General features: G+C 38.8%; 1 protein-coding gene across 1 annotated transcript in view; it reads left to right on the forward strand.

The window, feature by feature from the left end:
- The first annotated feature begins 1,009 nt into the window (after positions 1 to 1,009).
- LOC144655546 (uncharacterized) overlaps positions 1,010 to 8,944 on the forward strand; it is a 93,662-nt gene continuing 85,727 nt past the window's right edge. Inside the window, exon 1 of the mRNA XM_078515796.1 lies at positions 1,010 to 1,065. The gene's annotated coding sequence lies outside the window, so the exon portion shown is untranslated. The remainder of the gene's footprint in view (positions 1,066 to 8,944) is intronic.

Here is an 8,944-nt window from a genome sequence, read left to right on the forward strand (position 1 = left end):
AAAACGTGTTTTTTACGGCATTAAAATTAAAATATCTCAATGTAGAATTTTAAACTTTTTTTAAAATCGCGATATATTGTAGACAACCGTATGACATTTAAATTAATGCATTAAAAAATGGGAGTCACCGTGCTCGTTTAAGAGAAAATGAACATTTATTTCCTTACCGAGCTTAGCCTGAAGGGAATCTCGTAGTGTTCTGTGTGCGCGCGCGCTCGTGCGCGCGCTAAATGACGCGAAAACTTATGCGCAGAAAGGATGCGCAATGCAATACAGTGGAATCACCTTAACTGAGAAAAATCGTGAAGATATCGATGACGTCATGTTTGCTGACGAGTTTTGTAATGTTTTAATGCAGAATGAGCCGTAAGTTGAAACGTCTTCAGATGTTCCTCGAAAGTCTTCGGCAAACTTCGTAAATCTTCGGAGACGTTCGTATTGCCTTTGAACAACACTCGGATAATCTTCGGAGATCTTCGGTCTGGAAATTGCTCAAAATGCAACAAGTTGCTCGAGAGGAAAAAAGTTGCTCGAAGGGGAAAAAGTTGCTCGAATCATGAAAAGTTTCCAAAAAGTTGCCGAGCAACTTGTGGAAAGCCCTAACAATACTTGCGCCTCAATAAAAATAAATGTTGAAGTGTTAAAGTTTGCAATAAATACTTTAAAATTCTAACTTTATTTAACACAATTTTTACAGAGCGAATAAACATATGTATGTACATTTGGGAAAATTAAGTAATCAAGACTAATCGCGTCCGTGAAGTCGCGATGGTGAAATACGGAAAACACGGCATGCAGGTTAATGTACCAGTGATTAAGTTCCCAGTTAAACACTCCTTTTCATCTAATAAAGTCAGGCATCTCCACGGAACCACTAAACATCCCAAAACAGCCTTGAAAAACCTTAAACCATTTAGGCGTGTTCCAGCATTCCATTTCCGGTGGTCCAGCGTTCCAGCGGTACCAAAGCTCCCAGACTGGGCGGAGACTGGGCTCCAGTGTAATCACTGTCATGGCGGCCTACATGTGATTTGTTGTCGAAGACGTTATCGCTGTTTTATAAAGGTAAGAGAGTCTATAAGAATGCTCTTTGTATACATAGATAAACTTTAAAACACAGGGGGGCGATTTACGACAAACTTAATCAGAATACAGCACTTGGAATTACCGCAGGTGATCGTTGATCGGCCAAATAAATTTACGCGCGCTTTGGCTAAGAGTAAGCTTATGTCATCAAAAGAACTTAGTCAATCTAAACTGTGTTAAATCGACTGAGAAACGCTAAGCAGTTTCTGAACTAGTGCGAAACCTCGAATTTTTGGAAAACTCTTCATCTCTTTCTTACACCAGCATGTGCTGAAAATTTCCCGCCGACAGACAAAGTGAAGATGTGTCAGGTATTAAACTTTCAAGCCACAATTTCATGCATTGTTACGCAAGAGAAATACCCTTGACACCAAGAAAAAAATCTGGTGGCATCCTTACAAAAGATTTCAGTTAATAATCGTTGACTTCTAACCGGCTGCTAAGGCTACGTTTACACGGACACGGTTTCATTTGTAACCGCATCGAAAGCGATGCGGTTACGCCTTTCGTTTACACCGCACCGATCGAGACCACTACTGTAACCAGGTTGTTTTGAAAACGCTGTCAAAAGTGGAACGTTTTCAAAACGATACGGTTTCGTTGTCGTGTAAACGGTCAAAAACGGCGAAACCGCATCGATTTGAAAACGGCCATGTATTTTGGCACGAACTGGCTGGCTTGCGAAGGGTAAACATGGTGAAACAAGCATAGAGAGCAGCGCTTGCTTATACAATCACATTCGAAAACAGTCGGAAAATCATTAAATAGGCTCCGTGTAAACACTTCGAAACCGTGTCGTTTTCGATGCGGTTTCGAGGTCATGAAACCGTGTCGATTGATAACCGTGTCCATGTAAACGTAGCCTAAGATTGAACTCAGCATATCCAATGAAACAAAATCGAACCCAATCGAACAACGATCGTTTGATTGCGTTTGGTATAGTCAAACAGAATCAAACATCTTCTTACAAATCAATTTGCCTTCTCAATCTGTTAGCAAAATTGTTACAATATTTTACAGGTTTTTATTACCTTGGACACTATAATAATTTATGTACTGGTACTTTAGTACTGCTGTGCTAATCCACCATACCGAAAAAGAAGGTGACTGGTACATGTACATTTAACAAATAAAAAAGCCTTGGCCGTGCTTTGTTCTGTTATAAAGCACGCAAGGAAGTGACAAGAGCACTCTACTTCTTGAGTGCTATCGTCACTTCCTTGAGTGCTTTATTTATGGGTTAGAGACTGTTGTGAGTGTTTTGTTGACAAATACACGCACGCGCTGGCCGCACAATGAACGAGAAATTTTCAATACTGCACGAGGCGTAGCCGAGTGCAGTATTGAAAATTTTGAGTTCATTGTGAGGCCAGCAAGTGCGTGTATTTGTCAACAAAACACGAACGAACAGACTCTAACCCTTTTAATATACAATCTGAGTACACTGCATCGAACTGCAAGCGATCATCGACTTAACGAACTTCAAACAACAAACTTAATGTTTAAAAATAAGAAGTGTAGTAGTACATAATTACATGGGATTACATCAATAATATAAAAATCACAAATTAGCCGTACAGAAATAAAACTTAAAATGGTTCATAAAATCGTTCATCAGCTGTGGTCGTTCACAAATACAGTCAGCGAGAAACATGTTCAATGCAAGTCGATGGCTTTCACAATCAAGCAACTACAAGCAAGTCAATCGCACACAAAAATGTATTTATTGAGCTGCAGTTTACCTTTGAACATGAAAGCGCTTCAAGTTGTTATCCTCTTCGATTTTGTTTGGTATTGGATCGTTGATAATTTGAGGAATATACTTTTCTTCCACTTCTACAAGCTTTGAAGCTGAAGACACCTTCAATAATGCACGATTTTCGTGCATTATTGTCAATACTGCACTGTCTGAGTTTGCTGACGACAGGTAAAGCAAAATCACGTGATCTATTTTAACCAATTGCGCGCGTGGATTTTGGACAGTGAACGAAGATTGTATATTAAAACAGAACAAAGCACGGCCAAGGCTTTTTTATTTGTTTTATAATAAAGTTTTACTAAAAACTTTAGAGAAATTGAATTTAAACAAGATTAAATTCCAGGATGCGCGCGCGGAATGGCGTGACGGATCGTATGCGACATACGATTACAGTTTCTGTAATGAGACTTCTCAAACTCATTAATACTTCATGAATTGACAAGCCAATCAGGATATGCCAATTTGGTCAGGTGTGTGTGGTTTGAAAACCTGATGAAGCACTGGACAGAGGCCTTTCCACGATAGTTTTATGAAATATCAAACTCAAAAGTTTGATAAAACATCAAACCCTTGTGATGTGGGGTTATCCTAATTTAAATATTAATGACACAAACACCGACTGAATAGACAAGCTTCTGTTTCACAGGTTAAGTAGAATCACTCTAAAATTTACGTTAACAGTGCTAGTGCAATTCAGAAACATTCCTGAACATCTCGTAGCGATCGACCACCGTTCTTAATCCCAACCGGGTTTTGGTGAACGAATTTTGTGAGCCAATATTTTAAAGACAGACCATCCAGGTCCTCCAACTTCTCTTCAAGACTTTGCACGCGGTGAACATCATAATCCTTGACCACACTTCCCGGGTCAAGTAAAGAAGCTTAAAGGGATTTTTGCTCGCATGCTCTTTGGCAAGTTCAATTCTCCAAACCTCAATGGCTCACTTGTCCACTATGCTTTGACTGTGCAAGCAAGGTATTTTCTTGCACATTTTCGGGTGGCCGAAACCAGCGATATTCATCCTCAGCTAACCCGCCCACATTTTAAAACTAGCAGGATGCCACTGCATGCAAATTGTGGCGGCTTGAAGTAAACAAGCTAAGTTGTGAAAAACACGGATCTTACATAATCATCACAAACTATGCGCTAATTAAACAAAAGATAGCAACAATTCAATGTTTTTGTGAATAATATCTTTTGTTTGCAATAAGGCCCTGATTGCAAACTGTACGCTAATTAAACAAAAGAAATAAAAAAATTAAGCTTTCATGAATAATATAATTTGTTTGCAATTAGGTGCCGATTGAGAAAGCTATGTCAAAAACTCCTGCTCCTCAACACTCGAAAACAATAACAGCACTCGGCCAACGGCCTCGTGCTTTCATCAGTTTTCTCGTGTTTGGAAACCCTGATGAAACACTCGCACTCGTTTTTGAAATATTACTTTACATGACAATTTTTTAACCATTCCTGTTGCAAGTTCTCTGGGGGGAACATTTCTATACCTTATTGCCTATTTTACTAGCAAGCTAGCAATATGTAATAAAAGCTTAATAATATCTGGTCTACCGGTATCCATTGGTGCTCAATTGGCTTATAGAATTGACTTGTTAAATGGTCAGAGAGGCTTTGCATGTTTGATCATGGATGCTTTTTGTTGGTATAAATTAATTACTTTTTAGCATGTTTTACTTTTGTAGATGCATTTCTAGTTATTTCAGAAACCTAAAATAATGTTGTTGTTTTTTTCGAGAGAACATGCCCCAGACACCCCTAATCCTCCTTGTGTTAAGGATCAACAGCTGTTTGAGTCCTTGTTTCTCAAGCTTTATGCATTGTGCGTGATACTCAGACTGAAACAATTATTTCTGTCTGCAAATGGTAAGAATTCTCGGAAAATAAACCTTACCATTTGCATTCCAACCCAACATGCTAGCTTTCTTGACTAAATAGTAGGCATCCCATATTATCATAATAAGCATGTCATACACGGATCCAGAGTTTCAGAATTCCGGTCGAAATTCAAAAGAAGAGTGAGCACTCATTAAGTCAGGCTATTGTGTTTTTCGATGTTTAACAATGGTCTGACTTAATGAGTGCTCACTTTTCCTTTGAATTTGGACCGGAAGTCTGAAACTCTGGATCCGTGTATTAAAGGGGAAGTATCACAAGAATTTTGATTGTTTTTTTGGTCAAAACTGTGATGAAATAACCTCAGCCTACTTGTTTAGAAAATAATCCTACAACACCAAGCGGGAGATATCAATCGAATTATTGAAAAATAGGACAAATCATGATCGTTTATGGCGAACAGTTTTCTGACAGCAGCTCTTGAGGAAACTGTGACTCTTGAGGAACAGATAATGTCCTAGGACAAACATCAGTGTTTTAAAGCCATAGTAGGGCCCATTGTGTTTACTACTTTTCAAATATTTAAAATCGAGGCCTCTCATTTTCGGAGATTTTTTTCCAAAAACCTTTTTAATGTTGAAGTTATCCTGTTCAAAATTCTGTTAGCTTGTTCAAACTATTTGCTTCTATATGAATTTAACAATTTATGTGGGATGAAAAGCTTTAAATTCACCGGTGTCGTAGCAGATTTGGACCACTCTGGAGTTGGTCCACCCGGACCAAAGCCGCAAGCGAATTTTGCCCCCCCCCCCCCCCCCCAAACCCCCAGAAAAACTCATGTGACCAGTGCATAAGTACCGGTAATCAAAGTTTCTGCCGTACATGTAGGATTATCAACGCAAGGGGGGCCATTATCTCGAGCGGTTTGGGGGACCAAATTCGCAGGGGAACCTAAACTGCTCTGACAACAGTAATCGTTTACAATGCTACAATACACGCGGTTGGAAAGTGTCTTGCCTAAAAACACAATGTGAACCTGGCCAAGAGTCAATGCGATGAATTAGAAGTGGAAGCATGAGAGCTTGAGTGTTTCCCAAAATTCTAACCTAAAAAAAGAACGCCTGATCGCAGGTTACCAAAATTCACACCCTTTTTTTAATTATATACGGAGAAATCTGTAACCAGGGCTCCCCCACGTCTACGTATAATGTATGTGTTAGGACGCGGCAGTACCTTACATTACAGACACATCCATTTAACCTTCGTATTGAATTTATACTAAGGCATAGTTTATTTCGAATTTCCTTAGGATACAAAGAACATCTACATGTCTTGACAGCAAAATAAACTGAACTACCAACATGATGCCTCGTAATGATGTCAAGTGCAACACAACTGTAAGCGAAGAAGCCGAAGAAAGAAATGTTCTTCGACAAGAAGAGACAGGAGAGAAGACACACGAGTGCAGGCATTGTGGCAAGTTATTTAGCAAAATATCGGTTTGCAAGCAACAAGAACGAACACCCTTTGGAATGAAGCCTTGTGTATGCAAGCATTGCAATAAATGCTTTAGCTCTTCATCCGATTGCAAGAAAACTGAACGAACATGTGCAGAATCAAAGCCATATTCATGTAAGCTTTGTGGTAAGTGCTTTAGGCGGTCAGGAAGTCGCACGATACATGAACGAATACATACAGGAGAAAAGCCGTATAAATGCTTGTATTGTGACAAGTACTTTAGGCAATCATCAACTTGGAAGTTGCACGAACGAACACACACTGGACTGAAGCCGTATGCATGTAAGCAGTGCAATAAATGCTTTAGCCGGCTAGCACATTGCAAGAGACATGAACAAACACATACAGGAGAAAAGCCTTATCGATGCAAGCATTGTGACAAGAGCTTTAACCAATTATCAAATTGCAAGGTACATGAACGAACGCATACAGGAGTAAAGCCGTATACATGCAAGCATTGCAACAAGTGCTTTACCTACTCTTTAGCTTGCAAGCAACATGAACGAACACATATAGAAGTGAAGCAGTAAACATACAAGAATTGTAATAAGTGCTTTACCTACTCTTTAGCTTGCAAGCAACATGAACGAACACATATAGAAGTGAAGCAGTAAACATACAAGCATTGTAATAAGTGCTTTACCTACTCTTTAGCTTGCAAGCAACATGAACGAACACATACAGAAGTGAAGCAGTAAACATACAAGCATTGTTATAAGTTGTTTAGTCAGTCGACGAAATGCAAGACCCATGAAGTGTAACGGACCAAAATTTAAAAAGTCCCGTATCATCAGGTTGTCTTCTTTGACTGAAGAAAATCCAAGCCAAGTTAAAAGCCTCACATGTTGATTTTGTCAGGAGGAATTTAGCAGTAAGGCATGTATAGTGCGTCATTATGGCGATCACTGGATACGAGAAAATGACAAATCAAAGCCGTTGTTAGAGACTTGTTAGAGACGGTTACTGATCTTACATTATTTTGATGTATTTGGTCCTGTCTCGCTTGCATATTTAGCGACTTCTCGGTGACGTGTTTCTAAAACGCAGATTGACTTTACTGTATCATGTCGGTTACACCACGTATAGTACACTCTGCTTAATAAGTCAGTAGAAATTAAATCCGATACATTGTAGTTAAATTTCAACTGGTGGAAAGACCTTTTTAAGCTCTTTGTGTATTCGTTTGTAAATGTGTTGTTAGCTATTCTTACAAGTATTAAAAATAGATGTTTTGGGAATCGGACAATTTGGCGAGCTAGATGGTGTTAGTTTTGTAACTGGACAGTATTTTTAGGGAAACATATTGCAAATGAAGAGAAGCGATGGATGAGTTTTATTTCTTCAGGCGATATTCATTATAGTGAAAGTGGTTAGTTTTGGTTATTGTTTTTTGGATTACAGGTAAACTTAATTGTGTTTCAAATATACTTTTATATACTTAACGTGCAGTGTATTATGATGTGAAACCCTCCAGGTTTGAGTGAAAAAAGTATTAAACTTTTGACCGTGTTTGTCAACATATTTTATATTTGTTAGTTTGGTTTCATGTTGGATTATTAGTAAACTTTATAATCACACTTATTGCCTTGTAAGTGATTTGTTTGGTTAGTATATGGTCTACAAATAAATCAAATGAATATTTCAACCTTGTGTATCCTGAGTAAATAGACGTCTCTCTTTACGCAATCAATTCTGCACCAACTCGTGAGATGAATGAGATTAGACCCAAATAATACTGACGTAGCTCTGCAGCCTGCAGATGATTGGCCTGGTCAGTATACAGGTGTTTCAGTTAACGTCAATTAACATTAGCGGATCGACGCTCAAGCTAACGCAACATTTGAACACGAAGGGATTGTTTGTGTGACGAGAAATTGATTTCCCATAATCCCTTGAGTCTGGCCTGTCGATAAGTTTCCCCCCGTAACAATTATGCACATACACTGGACATTGCTGTTTAAGAAAAAATGGGTGGGGGAGTCAAACTTTCCATCCCACCTAATCAATAATCTCTTGGTCCACTCCTAAGTAGCCCTAATTAGAGGGGTTTTGTCTATCTCTGGGCGTCCACGGTGGTTTTCCGATACCTTCTAGGCAAGTCGCCTAGATTGTTTTTTCTCTCTCGTAGGAACTGGCATGCGCAATTCTCGCGTGCGCGACTTGCGAGGCAGTCAACCACGCGTGAAAAAATAAAGCCGCGCTTTTGATCATAGTACCTTACTATGTTTTGATTTATTACAGCTGCGTGACGTACTCGTTCCAACAGTGGTGCAAGACGCGTATAGTAAATGTCGCGTTAAGTATCTCTCATTCTGGAAGTAACTGCGCTGCACAAGTCCCTCTCCAGGGCTTGAATTAATGTGCCACCTATAAATCAAATTCGAATGAAGAGTTTTTTCAAACCACTTTTGTTATCTTGAGTCTTTTTATTTCCTCTTGCTACAGGACGCTAACACATCAAGTTGACGCGAGGGAAGGTGAATTTGTTTTTTCCTAAAACTTGTTTTTATACGGCTCCTCAAAACTTATGGTTTTACTTTAATTTGTACTACTATATACGAATACACTTACCAAAAGAGCCAATCTTTGACATATGAAGATTAAAATGATCTACCTTTCTTCTAAAATGCCTAAATTTGTTCGGTAATATTTCGATGCGACTTTTCCCTTTTTCTTGATTTCTAGAAATCTCAACTAAGCGCTTTTATTTGTAATATATTTTCATCTGC

Source organism: Oculina patagonica, chromosome 5 (genome assembly GCF_052425735.1).
Source record: "Oculina patagonica isolate OP01 chromosome 5, crgOcupat, whole genome shotgun sequence".
NCBI classification, from domain to species: domain Eukaryota; kingdom Metazoa; phylum Cnidaria; class Anthozoa; order Scleractinia; family Oculinidae; genus Oculina; species Oculina patagonica.